The 24,033-nt window shown below is 37.8% G+C and overlaps 1 pseudogene; it reads right to left on the bottom strand.

Moving 5' to 3' along the window:
- Positions 1–12,126: 12,126 nt before the first annotated feature.
- On the bottom strand, positions 12,127–12,875 carry LOC141629123 (secreted RxLR effector protein 161-like; annotated as a pseudogene).
- Between the last annotated feature and the right edge of the window lie 11,158 nt (positions 12,876–24,033).

A 24,033-nucleotide genomic window follows, 5' to 3' on the forward strand; every position in this document is an offset into this window, starting at 1 on the left:
TAGCCTTTCTTGGTTCTTCTTCATCATCTTCGACTTTATAAGTTCCACCCATTCCAAGTATCGGCGACATAAAATCTGAGAGTCCCTCTCATTAAGCAGTATAAGTTGATGAACATCCTGTCAAGATAAAATCCCAAAATTTTACTTAAAACAGTACAATAATTGTAGAATAACAGAGGAATAATAGTACACTAAGACCAAAATAGATAACAGTGGATTAATAGTAGAATAACAGTGCATTAATAAAATAACAAAGAAATAATAGTACACTAACAGCAGAATAAATAACAGTGGAGTAGTAGTAAAATAACAATAGCATAACAGTGGAGTAACAATTGGAATGAAAATTAGAATAACAGTGGAATGACAGTAGGAAAATTGAGGAATAACAGTGGAATAATCGTAAAATAATAGCAGTAGGACAACTAATGCTTAAAGACAATAACAGAATTACATTTTAGAATGATTCATTTTAAAATAATCAAACAGGTGCTTACGTCGACCGCTGCGGACTGTACTTGCTCATCCGTAAGAATATCATCAGGTAGATCCACCACAAAACATCGACGTTGAGTACCTTGACCAGAGCCAACGATGTTTGGACGAGACAATGGGAAAGCAACGTCTGAACGCTCTCCAGTGCCAAGAGCACCGGTACGCCTCATGGCCGCAACCTCTCACTGAAAGACTTAAAATCCCAATGTTTAATGAGCGGTAGCTCATTATTCACCTGATCACCGCTAAAGAAATAACGGTGAAAATAGGTGATAGCCAATAGCACTACACAACAACGAATATGTTTCCTCCCGTTAAGCGTTTCACGCACAGAAGTCACCAAGTCTGAGAAGACAAACTGACACCAATTAAATTCCTTGATCCTAGAAACATCTTCCACAACGATTAAAAGTCTAAGATCAACCACATAACCCGACACAGAAGCAACGAAACACAACATAGCAAGCAGAACAAAAGTCTTCTTAAACTCATCATCCGCAACCAAAGACTCTAGCAGGGTCTCCTGAACTTTGTTAATTGGTATCCCACTTTTGTTATTGGCGATACCATACTTCTCACGCCAAGCACGCTTCAAAGCTTCTCCATCAGCGTCTGTAGAACCAGGAAACCCAGTAATAACCAAATCAATTTTGGACCGAGAATTTGTTAAACCAAACACATCGTGCACATCATCTATGATCAACTCGAACTTCTCCGTTTCAGATATTTCAAAATACTTCCCACTCCTAAAAGCATATATAAACTCCCGGAACATGGTAATGGGGGAGGGAAGAAAGCTTCAACTCAAGTAAACCCCCGAATCCCATTTCCCTAACAGCCTCCTTCTCCTCCTCGGTGAGGGCTTCAATAACTTTGAAAAGAAAAGCGGCCGAAACTGACTAATAAATGGATCAAGACTTTGTGCACACAAAGGGGAAAAAAATATACAATGCATTAAAACATTTAAGATAACATAAGCAAAGCAGCAGAATAATAGCAAAATAACAGAAGAGCATCAAAAAATAATACGAAAAATAACATATTAATAGCAAAATAATAGCAAAATAAAAGTAGAATAACAGTAGTACATACACTGGGTTATTTCCTGCAGCAACTCCAGCCTGGGGTTGGTTGCTACTTACCACAATTCCCTTCTCATGCTTAACTTTGCCAGCCAACTTACTACTAGTCTTTGGTGGACTAGACGACAACTTCGCAAGTTGGGTCTCGGCCTTTCGTTTGGTTTTTTTAGTGGGTGGTTCGGTTGTACATATTTCTTGACTACGAGTACTCCTTCTCTGAGAAGCAGTGCTCTTTAATGAAGATGTGACAGGGGATTTGGATGGAGACGGACCCGGAGAATTTGATGATGACGGTTGAGTAGACTTTGATGAAGCGGCAGATTTGATTCTTAACTTCATTTTCTGCTGTACTATCCAGAAAATAAAGATAAGGATCACTTTCAATGATAAATAGGTATTCAGCTAGACTTTTTTAATAATGACGCCAGAATTAGAGTACCGTAACAGCAGAATAACAAAACACTAACAATTAGTCAAACTAATAACAGAACCGTTATAATACAGCAGTTAAAACACAAAAAGACCAACACGGAAGTGTAAACAAATACACAAAGGGAATCAAAACAAAGCCTCTTTGAATAAAGAGTCAAAGACAGTTTCAAAATTACAGATGGCCTACATAAGCCTTCATAAAACAAAATAACGTACTAAATTAAAACCAGAGACAGTTTCAAATTACATAATACCCAAAATACATTCTTTCCGAGAAAGAACCAAAATGTACTTCCGAAAATACAGGACATAACGTAAAAAGTCAGTCAACGTCAACAACATCGACTTACTTATAATACAGTTCGTAAGCAAGATCATAAGCAGCAGGATAGTCCCTGAGTGTTTCAAAGTACTCGTGAATTAGCCTGATCCGTTCAGATACAGGTGCATCAAGGATCGAGTCACGATCGTATATATAACGGCAAGCATGCAACACCGCCTTTGATGGCTCACTTGCAAGCATGTAGCACTTGCATCGTTTGGAAACTACTTTCGAGCCCCTTGACAAAATCTTAAAACCTTCACTGTGACTTGTTGTTAGAACTTTCATATATTCGGCGTGAACACCGGGCGCACTTTTATGAAATAGGAACATTTGTGACCATTTCTTACAAACAAGACACATATTGCTTTTGTCCAAAGTAGTCTCTACATGATCGAATACTCTTTCCATTAGGTCCTGGCTATTTAAAACTGCCGACATTGATTAATTACGACGACGAACTCGTACATTAACTTCAAAGAACTTATCACTCTTATCTTCCAATAACCAACCCAATTTATTTTTCTTTTCAGTAGCGAACTCTCTAGCAAATAACAATTTATCTTCATTCACTATATTTATTGCCCATCCCTCACAAACTAAGTCCATTAGTGATCTTTGAAACCTACAAACAAACAAAGCCAAACAAACAAAACCACTAGAATAATGTTGAGAATAACACAAAAAGAATAACAGAAATTAAACACGGAAAAACACTACAATGACGGGAAGAGTAACGCCGCAATGACACCATAGGACGGTATAATAACGGAATAACGAAATCTTTGAAAAGTGAAGACAACACGAACAAACACAAAAACCCTAGAAAAACACATTAAACAATTAAAACATGACAAATAACTTGACAACAAACTAAGCGATAGAATAACAGCGGAATAACACAAAAAGTAAAGTGTGTAGAGATCAATAGTAAAGTTCTCAACACAACTCGTCACATAGAAGATGCAAATCACTTCAAAACAATAGAAAAGCTAGAACGACTAAGAACATGCAAATCGATTCGGGAAAAATCAAAAACTTAAAAATGCAAAGCATAATATTACAATGAAGAAAGCGCATAAACACAATAACGACATTAAAGTACTCGATTAAGTAAACCTAGCGATAATTAAACTGGAAAAACGAATAAAAAAGCATACAAAAGCATGAAATAAAACAAAATAACAAAATAAAAGAGGAAAATGTCATTAAATTACCTTCAATCGGAAGAAAAATGATGAACGGTGAAGAGAAAACGGGAGAAAACACGAAGGAGACGAACAATTGAAGAAGAATAACACAAGAATAATAGAAGAGAGAGGAACGCGTGCAGTTGATAATGATTATATAAACGGTTTTGCAATAATATTGAGTATTAATTAGAGAGGGAAACAGTTAGAGAGTAAATGACAGAAAGAAGAGAGAGAGAGAGAAAGAAAGAAAAAAATAAAAAGAGAAAATAAACTAAATAACAATGCTTTTATATGACAACTAAGATTAATCTTGACCACTCATCTATAATTTAATCTAATGGCTGAGATTCACCCAACTCACAACTCACCATAAGAACCAAAATCACCAAATCCAATCTCTCTCTCTCTCTCTCTCTCTCTCTCTCTATATATATATATATATATATATATATATATATATATATATATATATATATATATATATATATATATATATATATATATAGGTGGGATCTGGTGAGAACGACCATTCGGTGAGAACGCACTAGATACCTTAGAATATATATAAAAGGTGCACTTTTTTTTTTTTACCAAATCTCATATAGACTTTTAACTAAAGTAGGTACACATCGGATTTGCACATCGGATTTTTAGGAAAACCGATGTCTATTTGATCAATGGACATCGGATTTTTTAGGAAAACCGATGTCTATTTGATCAATGGACATCAGTTTTTTGCAAAAATCCGATGTCTATAATTATTATTTTTTATAAAAAAAATAATATTACGTTGTTGCCCATATTAGTCGTACACATAATGACAATGCAAAATGATTCCATAATCAACAAAAAATATATGTATACAATCAATCGGTTATCCAAAGCCAATTACAAAAAAATTTCATCTATATAATGTGTCAAATTTACTTAGACGATTAACCTATACAAAAATATAAACCGATATATAAATTGACTAATTGTTTAAAAAAAAGGCCGAAAAGAGAAGACTACTTGGCAGCCTCAGATTTGCCCATCTCCTATTAGGCATATTACCAAGAGAATCTGGTTCAACACAAGGAAATGAAGATTGGTAAGAAAAAGGGAGGGAGTAAACTGGTTTGCATGTCATAATATTCAACCATATGTAAGCAAAAAAGACGTCATATTTGTAACCGAAAAAATCAGTTTACGGTGTCAATCAAGACAGAACTGGACAACAGTGCCAATTAGGACAGAACTGAAATTTACGACATTCACATATACATATGCAGTCAGACGTTTAAAATCTAACTGTATAAGAAGGATATGTATGTCTCCAATTGTGAGTGGGAGTATAGCTTGAATGATTCCTTTTTACGGTCTCGTAACAAGAAGAAACAGAGAAGATCAGAGTTATTGTCTTACACATGCGACACTCATTCAACTCTCAAATAAACGGGTGTCAGATAGCTAAACACATTGTCTTGCATCCATTGAAAATTTAGCTAAAAAATAGCCTTAACCGATCAAACCAGATGCCTCGAATTTTCCCACATCCCGCGCTAAGGTGTGGTTTAATGTGCGCATCCTTACCCAACACAAAGCGACCATTTCACCCCACTATTTTCGACAAATGAATAAACTAGGTTGCTACATTATGTTCAAAGACAAACCAACTATGGTCCTGCAAAAACGTTTACTTAACGAATATCCAACTTTTGCATCAAATTAATTAAAAAAACTAAATATAATAAGAAAAACTAACAATTACCTAGTTCAATTTAATACGAAACCAAAAAAACCCAAATCAGATATCAACTTATAGTGTAAAATGTGTGCAATCCATTCATTATCAATAATTCTCTTTAATTTAAATATTCTAAGAGCAAAGGTAATTACTCATTCCCTATTCAAGTTACTAAGTTTTTAAATTTGATGTACACAAAGATGGGGGAGAAATAGAAAAGAACATCAATTCTTAGAGGTTAACTTACTAAAGCTAGTGAGTTCACTCATTTAGATTGAGTCTGAGAAATGGATAAGGGGACATTGAAGCAAGATTAAATTCTAATCAGAGTCAAATACTAAGAACTCAAATGCTAAATGCACTCACTAACTAGCTATGTTCAGAAAGCCCAAAAATGGATAAGGGGACATTGAAGCAAGAGTAACTTCCCCTCATGGAAAACCAAGAACACGTATTTAAGGATAATATACACCAAACAGAAACGTGTTTCTATTTCTAAAACACAAGAAAATACAGGTGCAAATAATAAGAGACAGTCACATGGTTGACATAAAGTCTAGAATGATCAGCAACATGCAATCAAATTTTTCCACAAGGACAACGTCATCGGAGTAAAGGATGAATATTGAGTAGGAAAAATACCTGAGCGAGAAAGTCCTACTCAATAGCACTTCCAGCTGCAGCTTCTTGTTCTACTACCCCTTTCCATCTAGTAATTTAATTTCCTCTTCAGCAGTAGCATATCCATTATAAGAATTTAAAGCAAGAGTGAATGACTATATTAAAGATATTGGTTTGATCAACTAATAAATACCGGTTTTCAAGAATCCTCGAAATGTAAATGGGAAAACTAACAAGCAAGTGAGCCTGTGAAAGAGCATTAAAGCTACCTCTTCATTCGCTTGTCGTTCCTTGAGTTCAAGTTCCTTTATACGTTGCTTTCTCAAGCTGAGTTCCTGTATTATTGCTTTAATCCCTTTGTACTAATTCGTAGGTTTGTTTCCAGGTAGTTTTGTGTTTGTCGGATCTACACTAACATGTGTGAAACAGATTCAAACTGCGTGCAAGTGTACCATGGTTAAAAAAAACTCACTTGTAATCTTGGCCTCAAATTGAGAACAAACCTCTAGATAAGCTAATATGCTGAATGTGAAGTTTATGCCGTAATAAAGTAACGAATAAACTTGAAAATTGCAACATTATTTAGCAGCATGACCAAATAGACGACTAATATTTTTGTACCCCTCTACAATCCACCATGTTCTACCTTTTATTGCTAAATAGAAAACTCTAATTCCCTCAATTAAGGTAACAACTAAGTCTCGGAAAGGGGGAAAAAAGAGTCATCGCAATAGATCGAAATACTTGTGACTATGATTAATAAAAGAGAATAAATAATCGAATTACCTATGGATTGAAAGGAGACAAAAGGAGACGAGATTAGTACAATCCACTGAATTGGATGAAGGACGAGATCAGTGCGTGACAGCGGCGGCAGCGACGTCCGGGGGGGTGGTGTGGTCATCGGAGTGTGTCGGCGATTGGGTTTTAGGTTTTGAGGGAGTGTGTCGGCGATTGGGTTTTTAGGTTATGATGAAGTGATTATGTTTTTTTTCTGGAGGGAAGTGAATCTATGTTTGGCGGTTCCGATTTTACTATCAGATTTTCATGATTTTCGGATTTTAAAAAATTATAAAAATTTATGACTACGGTTCTATCAAGCAACCGTTGCTTTTTATTTATTTCAACATGGTTTTGGCTACGGTTATTCAATGTAACCGTTACCTTTTCGTTTTTGACCACGGTCACAACCGTAGCCTTTTAAAAAGCCTATTCTCAAAACTTTTAATTAAGGCTACGTTTATTAACTACAACCGTAGTTATTTGTGCTTGCCAAAAGTAGTTTTTCTACTAGTGACTTTAGATGCACATCGGTTAAATGCAATGTTCCATGTCCATGACTTTTATATAGACATGGGTTTTATTAAATATCACATGTCCTTTAAAATCAGAAATAATGGACATGTGTTTTTTAACGCAACCGATGTACATATAATTATATGCACAACAGTTTTTTGCAAACAACCGATGTGCATGTTATGTACATCAGTTTTCCAGATAATCTGATGTCCATCGACTGATGTCCATAACGAGTTTTGTAGTAGTGTAGGTACACTTTTTACCAAAATTCTATATACGCATTTTAAGAATGTGGATACATTTTTTTTAGTGTATCTATACACTTATATAGATACACTAAATATTATTCTAGATACACTAATACGTGAACTAGATACACGTATAGAACAAGTCTCGAGTACACGGAAAATAATTCCAAATTAAAAAACCAATTTATTCCAAAATTACAAGTCTGATCATGGACCAAATGCCATTCCAACGGACAACACCACAAGTGAGGGCCAACTGAAAAGTACTCCCTCCGTCCCGGTCAATTATTGTCCTTTTATTTTGGCACAAAGACCAAGGAATGGGAAATGAGCCAATTACTAAATGACAAGTGGAACAAATTGAGTGTGAATGATCAAATTGTTCATCAAGTTCATTCTTAAAATAGAAAGGACAACAATTCATTGAGACACCCTAATATGGAAAAGGACAACAAATGAGCGGGACAGAGGGAGTATGTAATATATGGCGCATTGTAGTTGCTACTTTTTGTCCACTCTCACTCAGTGTGCTCACCTCAATTATCATCTTGATCAATCTCATCAATTTCCATGGTTACGTCTATACTCTCCACTTTCGTTGTCAATCTAATAATTAATGTCTTTGTATTACGGTTCCCTTTCTTCCCGTTTTTTCAAAAATGGTTCCATCCTGAAACAACCATTTATCTTCTTTCAATACATTAAACACCCAATTCATCAAATTCAAGGATTATGCATGAAGAGTCGAGGACGAGGGCACCTAAGAGGGGGAGGGGGTGAATTAGGTGTCTATTTAAAATTTAAGCTTAATGAAAGCTTCTTTAAAAAAACTCTTAAACACTTTAAACAATGCTTAGATGAAAGGAGAAGTCGATACTTAGAACTAGAGAGTTAAAAGTATTCAACAACGATTCAGCAAGCAGAAGTTACAGTGTACTCAACAGTTGATTCTGTAGATAAAGACGTGAGTAGAGTGTGCATCGGAAATAAAACGAAATAGACACGACTAACGATGTTTTTAAAAACTGGTTCGGACACTACTCCGCGACCTACGTCCAGCGCTATTTTATTAAACGTCTCAGAAGTAAACTCATACAAACTAAGACCACCCCGAATAATAAAACAACTCCCCAACCTACTCCGGTTGCTAATGCTTAAAAGCTACTCCGCTTCCAAGACTTTTGCTTTGGGCTACTCCGCCGAAAGACTCCTTGCTTAAAGCTACTCCGCAATAAGACTCTTGCTTTGGGCTACTCCGCCGAAAGACTTCATGCTCAAAAGCTACTCCGCTTCGAAGACTTCATGCTTAAGGATAACTCTATCCTAAGACTTTGTTCGGTTCTACCCGTTTGTTACAAGACCACTTATCTCAATGTTATTCACTCAATTGAACGGAGGAGATAAAGTTTAAGTACAAAACACGGGATCCTTGAACACGACTAAAACGACTAGGTGCAACAACAAACTCAAGTAAAAGACTCAAAAGATAAATAAACAAACTTGCAAAAGATTCAAAGATTTGAAAATGATAAACGGTTTTGCAAAGTTAATTTACTCGATTGAAAGCTTAAGTCTTTTTCAGTTTAAAACTCGTTTGTTGCACACTTGTAAAAATGAATTAAGCAAGCTATTTATAATGTTCAAGTAGTATACTTTACATTAAAATATCTTACACTCATAAGCACAAGTGATTAAAATAATGTAAGTAGTTTGCTTGGGCAACATGCAAAGCCAACCGAAATGCTCTCCAAGAAACCGAGTATTCTTCCTCAAGAAATCGGTGCCTAAGATTGCAAGAAACCAGGTTGTGCACACATACAAAAATAGGCTGGGTTTTTCAACAAGAAACAAGCATAAATGGTTGTGTTTATAGGAACCATAAACATTTCCATAAATGTAAAAGCAAGCAACCCATTTATAGTAAGTGTCTTATTGTGCAAGCAAACTCCTTAGCAAGTCATTGAAAGCTCTATATTCTTTAAAAGACTTCAAAGTATTTCCAGAAAATATTTGTGGAAGTTAAAAGCACTTTAACAAAGATTCAAATATTTTTGAAATATTTCTTTCAAAGACGAGCCTTAATTAACTGTTGACTCAACTGTTATTTTTGCACCTAAACGTAAATTCGTGTTAAACGATCACCTTACAACACATGACATTAGCACTAATGACTATCTTCATCTTTGATCTTCATGATGACATTCTTGATAACCTTGAATTGACAATTGGAGCTTCATGCTACATGGTTAAACTTAAGAGGCACACAATTAAATAACAAATGAGATTAATTTGTCTTAAGGCATCATCAACACAATCTTAATCAAATTGGGTTTCTTCAATTTCCCCCTTTGATGATGGCAAGACAAATAAAATTCAGTGTGCAATTCCCCCTTAATCCATGGTCAAGGTTAACAAGTCAAAACATGATCAAAATAAGATGTATAAATACATGGTCATTGAAAATTGGTCAAATTTTTCGTTAGCCTAGGTAGAACATATTATCGCCAAGTAAACATAGTTATGGTGTACGCAAGCCTAAGAGTCATTGAATCACCACCTGCAATTTTAAACAACTTCCCCCTCTTGACATCATCAAGTAGGAAGAACACAAGTCTAAATAAGGATTAGAGTTATACAAAACAAATTGTTCAACAACTAACAACATAACCAATATTAGTAAATTATCACAAACACAAAGCCAAGGTAAAAAGGGATTAGAAAGGCTTTTGTTTTGATTAGGCAATAGGCATGGTTATGGCAAAAGGCTTGGTACGACATACGGCATAGGCTAGGCACGGCTAGGAGCAAGAGATCAATCATTGGTTTCTTCGGTTTGATCTTCTCCAACCAACCCGTGAACCATCTCCATAAGCTCTTCATTTTGACCCTTAACCTCCTTGAGTTCCTTACGCAAACCCGACACTTCCAAACGAAGACCCGCAATCTCACCCATTTGAGCATGTTGGAGATCCAACAAGGCTTTGACATCCTTAGTGAGACGTGTCATAGAAGACGATTGCATAGAGGAGGAGGCGACATCCGTAGCCTTCATACCCGACCAAATACGAGCAAGTTTATCACCATCAATTTTCAAGTACATTTGTGATAAAACTCCCGAGGTCATAGTGTCACACATGTGATCCACACCGAAACTAGTCGAGTCCACAATATCCAATTTCTCGAAAATGACCGATAACCACATCCCATATGCTAACACGGTGGAACTATCAACCTTACGCTTTTCAACAATCATTCGAGTTTATAGCGACGGCCCGATTTAAAGTTCCCTTGGATGACATGCTTGCAACAATCAAATATATCCTTTGGAAAGCGATACCCATAAAGAATTTCAAGTGCCTTGGACTTGTTCTCATCAAGAGGTTGCTCAATAGCAATCATAGCACTATTCGATTCATCGGCTTCCTTTGCCATTTCCTCCACTTTCCTTTTCTTTGAGATAACCCGAGTGGACATTCTCCTTGCTTTGCCTTTCGGTTTGGGAACGATTTCCTCCTTGAATAACTCGTCATCATTGAAGACGACATTCAATTTCTCCGTGTCAATTTCCGTTTCCACAACCGTTGCCTCACTCACGGTTTTGCCTCTCCTTTTTCTCCTTTTATTTCCAACCAAATCTTTCAACATCTCATCATCACCAACACTTCCCTTCGATTTCGATTTCGATTTCCCATTACTCTTCTCACCGGATTCCTCAACAACATTCTCAACACTCTTTTCTTTTTTCTCACTTTTTTCAATTGATTTTTCAACACTCTTTTCTTTTTCTTTTTCAATGTTTTCCTCATTCTCCTCTTCACTTTCATTTTTCTTTTCCTCACTGTTTTTCTCTCCTTCCTTCTCGGCATCCTCATCAACGATATCCTCATCATTGTTACTTTCCTTACCAACACCAACATCAACTCCCTCAACTTCTTGAATGATTGGATTTCCATCATCATCAACCTCACCAACAACCCGTGAGCTTCCTTCTTCACCCTCGGTTTCGGTTGCATGCGGCATATTCAAATCGAATTTTTGATTGAACACCTGACTTGAGAATCTCCTAGCCTCGGCAGCTGTTTTAGGACGATTAGCAACTGATTTCTTCCTTGTCATTGGGGTTTTCGGCACAAAGACTCTAGGTTTCTTTGGTGGTTTTTGATTTTGGGCACTTTTTGATCCAAGACTTTCGATTTGAGGTTCAACCGTTGGTACTTTCGGTTTGTAGGAGTCTCGGATTGCATTTAAGAGTTTCTTAGTTGATTTTGGAGGCATGATTCTTATAGTGAAAGTAAAAGTGACAGTTGGGAGAGGTATGCTTTTGACGGTTTTGGAGAATATTTGGGGAAGGTGTAATTTTTTGAATATTTTGAAAGTGAGTAAGGAGGTCATGATTTAAGAGTTGAAAATTTGGACATGTAGTAAATGAGGTGAATAGTGTTTTAGGCTTTTTTATTTGATTGGTTGAGAGGAAGGTGGGTGTAGCCGGTTAGGTGGGGTTTAGGCGGCTAGGACATGGGTAATGGGGAAAGGAGATTTGATGGTTAGATGATGGTTGAGTGGCTCCATGTGAATAATATCTTTACCCATTGGATTTACATGCAAATTAATCATCAAATTCATTGAGTAATACTAACACATAATCACTTATAAAAACAAGTGTAACATCTACTCTAGTCAATCATCGAGGGCAAGTCGTCATAAAATTTTACGCGGAATCCAACAAACCAATTTCCAACCGAAGTTTTACGAATTGTTCTCTTTCAAGCGGTTTTGTAAAAATGTCGGCTATTTGATCTTCTGTTCTACAAAATTTAAGACGAATTTGACCTTTTTCCACATGATCACGTAAAAAATGATGTCTTATGTCAATATGCTTAGTCCTTGATTGTTGTATAGGGTTCTTTGAAATGTTAATGGCACTAGTATTGTCACAAAAGATAGGAGTTGAATCAAAGATAATACCATAGTCCCTTAGTTGTGTCGAACCCAAAGAACTTGCGCGCAACACAATGCGGCACTTACGTACTCGCTTTCAACGGTGGAAAGAGCAACGGTGTTTTGTTTCTTAGACGCCCATGAGATCAAACACGGACCTAAGAAAGTAGCCATCCCGGATGTACTCTTTCGATCAACGACGCTTCCGGCATAATCTGCATCCGAGTATCCTAAAAGCTCAAAAGGACAATGTGAGGGATACCAAAGATACAAATTAGACGTTCCAACCAAGTACCTAAGAATACGTTTAACGGCAATGAAATGCGATTCTCTAGGACTAGCTTGGAAACGAGCACATAGACATACACTATATAAAATATCCGGTCGACTAGCGGTCAAATAAAGTAATGAACCGATCATACCTCGATACATCGTTTCATCAACTTTCTTACCATTCTCATCTTTGTCAAGCTTTGTGGACGAAACCATAGGTGTAGAGAAGGGTTTAGAATTAGTCATACCGAAGTTACATAGCATCTCCTTTATATACTTTTGTTGATGAATCATCACACCATCTTGAGTTTGCTTGATTTGAAGCCCAAGGAAGAAACCTAGTTCTCCCATCATACTCATCTCAAACTCAGATTTCATTAGTTCCGAAAAGTACAAATAAAGGAGTTCATTCGTTGCACCAAATATTATGTCATCGACATAAATCTGTACAATCAACAGTTCACCACACTGTGACTTTATGAACAATGTCTTATCCACCAATCCACGCACAAAACCATTTTCCAAAAGAAATTTTGACAAGCGATCATACCAAGCTCTTGGAGCCTGTTTTAAACCATAAAGCGCCTTGTCCAATTTAAAAACATGGTTTGGAAATTCATTGTTCATAAAACCCGGTGGTTGCTCCACAAAGACCTCTTCTTCTAAATAACCATTTAGAAAAGCCGTTTTGACATCCATTTGAAATAGTTTGATGCCTTTGTGAGCTGCAAAAGCTATGAGCATACGTATGGCTTCAAGCCTAGCTACTGGTGCGAAGGTTTCATTATAATCAATGCCTTCTTGTTGTTTAAATCCTTGCACCACTAGTCTAGCTTTATTCCTTACGATATTGCCCGAATCATCTAGCTTATTGCGAAAGACCCATTTGGTACCAATCACGGTACAACCAGTAGGTCTAGGGACAAGATTCCATACCTCATTCCTTCTGAATTGATTTAGTTCCTCTTGCATTTCCATCACCCAACTCGGATCTTCAAGTGCCATGGTGATGTTCGTTGGTTCAATTTGTGAGAGGAACGCATGAGATGCAAAGAAATCATTGAGGGATGATCTTGTTTTCCTTCCCGAATTCAAGTCACTGGTCAAGTTAGAAAGGGGGTGAGATTTTTGGTGTTTCCACTTCTTTGGTACGATTAAGGATGGTGAGGCTTCTTGGGGTTCTGACTCAACAGTTCGCTCAACTGTTGGTTCTGGTTCATTTTGTGTTTGAGGGTTTGTTTTTGTTTGTTCATTTTGTTCAAGTGTACCCTCATTCCCCCTGGATGTCGTAGCCTCATTTTGTGGTTCAAGTGGTTCTGTTCCCCCTGTCTCTTGGCCAGTTCCTTCAGTCAACAGTTGATCCGACTGTTGATTCTGCTCCTCTTGTTCGTTTTCCTCGTGTACATCATCCATGTCATGTCGAATCATTCCAAGCTCATAGTCCTCATCATCTTCATCATCCTCTTCTTGTGTATTAGAATGAAAAAGACTAGACTCATCAAATATGACATGCACACTTTCTTCCATTTTCATGGTTCGTTTATTATACACTTTATAAGCCTTGCTACGATCCGAATAACCGACAAATACGGCCTCATCACTACGAGCATCGAATTTACCCAAATTATCCTTTCCATTGTTGTGAACAAAACATTTGCTTCCAAAGCATTTCAAATAGGATAAATTAGGCTTTCTTCCTTTAAGCAACTCGTTGGGTGTTTTGTTAAGCATTTTTCGGATCATAACACGATTATAAATGTGACATGATGTGTTGACGGCTTCGGCCCAAAAATTCTTTGGCAACTTACTACTAATGAGCATAGTCCTAGCCATGTTTTCAAGTGTACGGTTCATACGCTCTACAACCCCGTTTTTTTGAGGTGTAGCACGCGCGGAAAAGTTATGGCTAATACCGTGCTCATCACAATAAGTAATAAATGAGGAATTTTCAAATTCGGTTCCATGGTTGGATCTCAAAGATATGAGCTTTTTATCAAACTTGTTTTGGACCTTTTTCAACCAAATTAAAAATTCATCAAATACTTCATCTTTAGAACTCAAATAGAGAAGCCAAACAAATCGTGAGAAATCGTCAACAATCACACATAAGAAACGACTACCTCCTTTACTTCTAACACGCATTGGACCACATAGATCAATATGAAGTAACTCAAGAGGTTTAGATGTACTAACGAACTTTTTGGATTTAAAGGAGCTTCTTACTTGCTTCCCCTTAGCACAATCATCACACAAACTATTAAAGTCAAATTTCATATTAGGAATGCCATCAACTAAGTCAAGTCGCTTAAGGGTGTTCAATGTTCTAGCATTTACGTGACCTAATCTCTTATGCCAAAGCCATGGGTCGTTCTTTTTCAAAGCACTCATACAAGACATGGTACGACTAGAGAATGCAAAAAGATTAGTCAAGTAAACATCTTTAACACGTTTTCCTTCTAGAACAACTTCCCTTGTATTACCATCTAAAACACGACATTCACTAGCACAAAATTCAACGATATTACCATTATCACACATTTGAGATATGCTAAGGAGATTATGCTTCAAACCTTTGACAAGCAACACTTTGTCGACACATTGTGACGATGACTTACCAACCTTCCCGATTGCAATAATTTCACCTTTCTTATTGTCACCAAACGTCACGGTGCAACCATTGTAGGCTTCTAGTGAGAGAAATTGGTTTCTAATTCCCGTCATATGACGTGAACATCCTTGTCCAAGTACCAATTGCTGCTTTGCCTCTCACTAATGCCTATAAGAAATCAAGAGGTTAGTTTAGGAATCCAAACGAATTTGGATCCCTTTTTGTGAGTTGTATTGTTAATCAAATCTTTGCGAACCCACTCCTTTTTAGCAACCTTGATGTTCTTATTTAAGTCGTTTAGTCGATTAGGACAACCATTAAAGTCATGACCAGTCTTACCACAAAAGTTGCAAACAATATACTCAGGAAGGCCTGCATATTTTCTCCTTCGAAAATCAGTCTTGCTTGGTTCCTGGTTTAAATTACTGAGTTCATCAAATCACTTTGGAAACCAAGTCCAGCTTTCTCTTGATTTTGGGACTGATTTATGAGGGAGTCTAAAATGTTTTGGCTACCTTCCCATTTCCTGTAAAACTCTTTAGCATCATGCAACTCTTTGGTCAATGTTTCAATTTTAGCAAGATGGTCAAGATTTAGTTTGCCTACTTTATCGAAAGCGGATTTAGCATGACTACATTCATCACTAAGCAACATAGCAATTTCTTCAAGTTGCTTATTATCATGTCGACACGAGGTAAGGTCAGCTAGCAGTGAGTCTCGTTCTTTAATCAAAATATCAACTTGAATAATTAAAGACTCGTTTTCTTTTTCAACATCGAAACAACGGTTGAGGCAAATGTTGATTTTGACGAGCTAGCAATATTCGTGAGAACAAGGTTTTCTTTCCTCAATTTTTTAATTTCTTTTCTGAGTGATGGAATGATGTTACTTTCTTTTATCTCATCTAGACACTCTCTAAGACCAACATTTTCTTCAGCAATTTCCTCAATTTGAGTTTGCAAGTCATAGAGTTTATCGTTTTTAGCAAGACTCTTGTCAAGTACATCATCAAACATCAAACAAAGCTTATCCTTAGAAAGAGTTCTCACCTTGTTCTTGAGATTCATTACCTCGGTGTCGGAGTCATCATTTGGAGTCGTCGGAGTGCGCCATAAGACAGTGCGGATTCTTTCTTTGAAGACTTAGGTCCGTCAAGATCAAGACGAGTTGTCATACAAACTTTGGCATCTAATTCTTCCTCAAGGACATCATCCTCATCGGAATCAGATACACCCCATATTGCAGACATGACTTTATGCTTAAAATCTTTCTTTGAAAAATCTCGTTTTTCTCTAGATTTGAACTCATTCCACTTGGGGCAATCTTTGATAAGGTGACCTTTCTCACCACATTTGAAACAAGCCACCGTGGAATAAGATCTTTTCTTTTGAAAACGTTTTTTGTTAGCATTGTTGAACTTCTTAGGATTGTGACTATTGATCATATCCGCCATGTTACGTGAGTACATAGCTTGCTCGTCATCTCCATCATCTTCCTCATCACTTGAGGTTGATTTGAGAGCGAAACCTCTAGCTTTGGAGCTTTCACCCGAGCGCTTTGCGAGACTTAACTCGTGTGCCATGAGTGAGCCCATTAGCTCATTGAGGGACAATTTGGACAGATCTTTAGCCTCCTCAATAGCCGTCACCTTCGGTTGCCATTTATCACTTAGGCTACGAAGGATCTTTCGGACTATATCCTCAGAATCAAACTCTCTACCTAGACCTTTAAGTTCATTAACAATACTAGAAAAGCGAGAAAAAAGACAATTGATTGACTCATCTTTCATCATATTGAACATCTCATATTGTTGCATGAGAAGGTCAATACGATGCTTCTTGACTTGGGACGTTCCTTCATAAGCAAGATTTAACGTGTCCCAAATCTCTTTAGCCGAGGTACATCCGGAGATGCGATTGATATCTTGTTCACCGATGGCATATTGAAGAATGGACATGCCTTTAGAATTTTTCTCGACTTTACGATAGTCAGCCTCGACATAACTTTCCTCGCTTTTCACGGCACTTTTCCCATCAGAGTCAGTAACCGTTATAGCAAGGGGACCCTTTTGAATAATGACCCAACACTCATAATCCGTACTTTTGACGTAGTGTTCCATACGGTGCTTCCACCAAGAGTAGTTATCCCCTTTGAAGATAGGGTACTTAGTATGTTTCCCGTCCATGACTATAGGATCAACTCACTGGTAGTTAACCAGTTATCAAGAGCACAAGGCTCTGATACCAATTGAAGAGTCGAGGACGAGGGCACCTAAGAGGGGGAGGGGGTGAATTAGGTGTCTATTTAAAATTTAAGCTTAATGAAAGCTTCTTTAAAAAAAAAACTCTTAAACACTTTAAACAATGCTTAGATGAAAGGAGAAGTCGATACTTAGAACTAGAGAGTTAAAAGTATTCAACAACGATTCAGCAAGCGAAATTCTGATGTACTCAACGATTGATTATGTAGATAAAGACGTGAGTAGAGTGTGCGCGGAAATAAAAAACGAAATAGACACGACTAACGATGTTTTTAAAAACGGTTCGGTCACTACTCCGCGACCTACGTCCGGCGCTATTTTATTAAACGTCTCGAAGTAAACTCATACAAACTAAGACCACCCCGAATAATAAAACAACTCCCCAACCTACTCCGGTTGCTAATGCTTAAAAGCTACTCCGCTTCCAAGACTTTTGCTTTGGGCTACTCCGCCGAAAGACTCCTTGCTTAAAGCTACTCCGCAATAAGACTCTTGCTTTGGGCTACTCCGCCGAAAGACTTCATGCTCAAAAGCTACTCCGCTTCGAAGACTTCATGCTTAAGGATAACTCTATCCTAAGACTTTGTTCGGTTCTACCCGTTTGTTACAAGACCACTTATCTCAATGTTGTTCACTCAATTGAACGGAGGAGATAAAGTTTAAGTACAAAACACGGGATCCTTGAACACGACTAAAACGACTAGGTGCAACAACAAACTCAAGTAAAAGACTCAAAAGATAAATAAACAAACTTGCAAAAGATTCAAAGATTTGAAAATGATAAACGGTTTCTCGATTGAAAGCTTAAGTCTTTTTCATTTTAAAACTCGTTTGTTGCACACTTGTAAAAATGAATTAAGCAAGCTATTTATAATGTTCAAGTAGTATACTTTACATTAAAATATCTTACACTCATAAGCACAAGTGATTAAAATAATGTAAGTAGTTTGCTTGGGCAACACGCAAAGCCAACCGAAATGCTCTCCAAGAAACCGAGTATTCTTCCTCAAGAAATCGGTGCCTAAGATTGCAAGAAACCAGGTTGTGCACACATACAAAAATAGGCTGGGTTTTTCAACAAGAAACAAGCATAAATGGTTGTGTTTATGGGAACCATAAACATTTCCATAAATGTAAAAGCAAGCAACCCATTTATAGTAAGTGTCTTATTGTGCAAGCAAACTCCTTAGCAAGTCATTGAAAGCTCTATATTCTTTAAAAGACTTCAAAGTATTTCCAGAAAATATTTGTGGAAGTTAAAAGCACTTTAACAAAGATTCAAATATTTTCGGAATATTTCATTCAAAGACGAGCCTTAATTAACTGTTGACTCAACTGTTGTTTTTGCACCTAAACGTAAATTCGTGTTAAACGATCACCTTACAACACATGACATTAGCACTAATGACTATCTTAATCTTTGATCTTCATGATGACATTCTTGATAACCTTGAATTGACAATTGGAGCTTCATGCTACATGGTTAAACTTAAGAGGCACACAATTAAATAACAAATGAGATTAATTTGTCTTAAGGCATCATCAACACAATCTTAATCAAATTGGGTTTTTTCAATGCAATATCAAATGACGATACTCAAACCACATATAAGATGAAGTTGAATTAATGAATTCAAATTATGAAAATCTGGATGGTGATATCCCGACATTGGTCGACACTACAACTACTTCGACCACCTTCATCGGCATCGCAAATCTGGATTATGAAAATCGAACCAGAACTTAGAGTAGGAGAGAGGATACAAGAGGGAGTTTAACCTGATTTATCCGCAAATATCGCTTTCAATGCATCGCCGGTGGGGAGGATGGTGGAGATATGGTGGTCGAGGAGGTAGTAGTCGAAGTCAGAGGAAGGAAAATCGAGATCTGAGGTTCACTAAACATGAAATATCAGGGGTTGGTGATGTTGAATTGTGTCACCACAATTGCGACGGCATCTGGGATGTTCTCCGGTGGTTTTCCGACGTTTATGTTGATTGACGGCGGCGGCGGCGACGATAGATGATAGATGGTAGTGGATGGGAATGACATATGGGTGTGCTGTGTGAAAAGAAGAGTGACGATTGGTTTTGGGTTTTTTAGTAATGAAATCAGAGCCTTTAATTTGTATAATCCTATGGTTGGTGTTCGTTCTCACCGTTCTTACCGAGTGATCGTTCTCACCGGATCCTAAATATATATATATATATATATATATATATATATATATATATATATATATATATATATATATATATATATATATATATATATATATATATATATATATATATATATATATATATATATATATATATAAGAATCGGGATCCGTGCGAACCAAATTATGGTGCGAGCTGCATTACGAACTAATTAAAAAACCAAACAACTTCCCAGATTAAAACAAAAGCCCACCCTAAAACTCACACAAATTCCCAAACGACAAACCCAATTACCAAAACTCAAACTCCCTGACATCCCCCTCCCCCCGACATCAACCACCACCACAAGATCTGCCTCCAATTGCCGGCGTCGGACTACGATCCTAGTCTGAATATTCCGGCATCAACTCAATGAAACCGCCTCGCCATGTTCTCCCCCCCCCTCTCTCTTTCTCTCTCTCTCTCTCATATCTCACTACACTCTTATTCCTCGCGGACATCAATCCGGTTAAAAAAATTAGCATTAAGGGTCGATGAGTGGTGGTGAGTATGGTGGTAGGCGGTGGGCTGTGAGTAATTAATTGTTGTGGTCGATACGTGAAGTATGATTCCAGGTACAAAAATTAGCATTTCAGATCTGGGCCGTGGGTAATAGGTCGTAGGACTGGTCGAGGGCGGTGTTTGTGAAAGAGTCGCCAATGTTGGTCTGCCGGCTTGGGTGTGGTGATGGTGGGCTTCATTAACGTTGTCCCAGATCTGCTCTCTATCAAGTGAAGCCGTTCATTAATGTTATCCCAGATCTGCTCGCCGGAGATGCAGACCACCAACACCATTAACGTCCACAACTAACCCAGATCTGGTCGACCACTACTTCATTTTTGTGACATTCGAAACTTGATCTCTGTCTCTCTCTCTCTCTCTCTCTCTCTCTCTCTCTCTCTCTCTCTCTCTCTCTCTCTCTCTCTCTCTCTCTCTCTCTCTCTCTCTCTCTCTCTCTCTCTTCTCGGTGGTGGTTGTACCAACGATTTTTGTCTGCATTAGCTGGATTGACGGCATCGTGGTGACTGTATATCACCGGCATCTTGGTGTTTGTGTATCGCTGGCGTCGTGAAGTAGTGTGGTTGTATTCTATGGTGGTTCAGTGTTGTGTCAGTATACGGCTTTAACTGACGGTGGAAGAATTGTGAAGGAGTGAATCTGAAGTCGTCGTCGTCTTTTAGTGTGACAAATGATGTGTAGTCCGAATATTTGGAAAAGGAGTGGATGTGAAGTCGCCGTCGTCTTTTAGGTCAACTTGGCAGTGGTGGTGGTGGGGCGGTGGCGGTGGTGGTGGTGGCTGTGGTCGTGGTGGTGGGGGCTGGGATGACGGTGGTGGAAGCGGATACACAAAATATCCCTAGATACACATGATATTGATACGGGATACAGTTCATATTAATACGGGATACATGTGTATCCCGTATTATTATCATGTGTATCCAGAGTTACTAGCTAGTGTATCTGGAAATGTGTATCTGACGTTAATTATATGTGTATCTGAGTCTGATAACATGTGTATCTGGCTTTAATGAAGCGTGTATCTGCAAAATAATATAAAATGTATCCGTAAATAGTATAAAATGTATCTTGGAGTTAGTTTTAAAACTCCCAAAAAAAATAGTGTTTAAAAGGTGTATAAGAATAAGAAGTGTATCTAGTAAGAGAACAAAAAGTATCGAAAAAAAAAAAAAAAAAAAAAAAAAAAAAAAAACTTCCTAATTAAGCTAGTTCGTACGATAACTCGGTTCGCATCGAACCCGTCCCCTATATATATATATATATATATATATATATATATATATATATATATATATATATATATAGTGGCGGGTTGTGTACGAACTACCTTAACGTAGGAACTAGCCAAGTTGTACTTTTTTTTTTTTTTTTTCAGTTACACTCTTTATTCAGATACATCTTATAACATACCTAGATACACTTTTTCACACTAAAATTCTATATACACTTTTATACTAGCTTATTTTGACTTTTTTTTTTCCAGATACATTTTATTCCCTTATCGGATACACTTCTTATTCAGATACATTTTATAACCCAAGTAGATACACTTCTTCTACAATAAATTTCTAGATACACATCTACACCTTTTTAACACTAATTTTTGCGGGTACACATGTCACATTAGTAAAGTTAGATACACATTTCAATACTCCAAGATACACATTAGTACTGCCAGATACGCATACTAATACTACCAGATACGCATACCATAGTACTGCCAGATACGCATACCAATACTACCAGATACATGTATCATACATGTATCTAGTAGTATTCATACATGTATCTAGTAGTATTCATACATGTATCCACTCCCAACTATGAACTACCACCACCACATCAGCTGCCGCCACCACCACTAGTCGTCACAACAACCACATCAGGGTGGTCCAGCCACCACTCCACCTACGACCACGACTCCACCACCACCCACACCTACTGCCGACGCCACCACCACCCGTTCACCTATCCAACACCGCAGACACCAGTGACCCAGCCGGTGACACCAAACTTGACCACTACTATCACAACCAACACCAACACCGCCAACAACAGCTCACCAATACACTCAGAAGACGCCGGCGACACCACACATCCACACCAATTCACTCATCTTCGATTGAAAAGGACATTTCTGACTCGAAATCTTAAACTGTGTCACCGCATAAGTACCCCCTCCCAAGAACCATCATCCTCACACAACCAGATAGTCATTCCTGACAAAAACAAATTTGAAGCCCAGATCTACAAGACATGAAGTAACATTCAAATAAATAACTCCACCTGAGAAGTTGTCGAGAAACGAAAAGCTAGAAAAAATGCCACCGGATACGACTAACACCACCATTTCAGCACCTAACTCGACCCCCTGATGCTCCATCTTCATCGCTGACAACAACCATCTGCCGCCACCACCAAAAACCACCGAGATTCACAAGAACAACACGCCTCTCCGTCATTCACACCACGAGCACTGCCGCGCCACCCAGACCAGATTTGAGCAGAACTAGATCAGAAAGATTAAAAAAAGAGTGAGATCCGAATTAGAAAGATTCAAAAATCTACTTGTTTTCAACGCTGGCGGATGAGTTGTGCTGGTGAGGTTGTGAGGAGGTCGCCGTTCCACCATAAAACACCGGCGAAATCACTGGACAAAGCCGACAACATCACCGGCAAAATCACTGGACAAAGTATAAGTTTGGTGACTAGTTGTTTCGTCGACGGCGACGTCGTTGTCGGAGGAGGGTTGAGGTGGCTGCAGCGTTAGGTGGTAGTGGATGAGGAAAGAGATTTGGAGGTTACGGTTTGGTCATAGGTCAATGAAGTGTTTGGCCTTTTTATTAATCAGTGAGGTGTTTGGGCTTTTTATTATGTCGGTGAAGAGATTTGGGCTCATATTGCACAGTTCGTACGGTTCGCACCATAAAACAGTTCGCACGAGATCCTGATTCTATATATATATATATATAGGGTTGAGTTCCGGTGAGAACGGGCCTTAGGTGAGAACGGTGAGAACACATCTCAGCCCTTCATCTCATTAAACTCAACGGTCCAGATCTGACTTTCAAATAACACAATAATCATACTCTTAATCTCTGATAAACACTTCACGATAATCGACTTTTCAAGAAGGCACCAACAGATCGTCGGAGAAAACATGGCGCCACCATACCCTTTGTCGAACCATCTTAGCATTCTTGTCGGCATCTTCGCTGGCATCTTCATCAATCTGGAACCACAGGTCCGGCCTCAACCATAACCTCCCACTCATTATCCCCTTCCACCACTTAGCGATGGTTATTGGTGATGGCTAAACCCACCGTTAACTTGTGTCGGCGTTTCGTTTCACTCAGGCAAGCCGTTATACCACTTCTGATCCTTCAAATTTGTCACCACGAACCTACACTACTGTTTACTAACCAATTAATCGGCCTTGAAGCACCCTACATACATTGTCGGCCGTAGGTAAAGCAAATGATCACTTCTCTCACTTGTCTTTCTTCTCTCCTACTCTACAAGGCATTCTACACCTACTTGGAAGTTTTGAAGTTAGGAAAAATCCAATTACATGTGTTCTGTACTTCCCGTAAGTCTAAATGTACTTGTTAATTTGCTCATACGTGAAATAAAATATACTCCCTTATATGTCGTAAAATGTACATGTTGTATATTTAAAATGTGCCTTACATGTACATAAAATGAACATCATATTAACGTAAAATATTAAAATGCACCTAACGTATAATCCCCCTGTATCAATCATTTGTATTTCATTAATTAAAATACATCTCACAAAAAATATAGAAACTAAACA

Source organism: Silene latifolia, chromosome Y (assembly GCF_048544455.1).
Source record: "Silene latifolia isolate original U9 population chromosome Y, ASM4854445v1, whole genome shotgun sequence".
NCBI lineage: Eukaryota > Viridiplantae > Streptophyta > Magnoliopsida > Caryophyllales > Caryophyllaceae > Silene > Silene latifolia.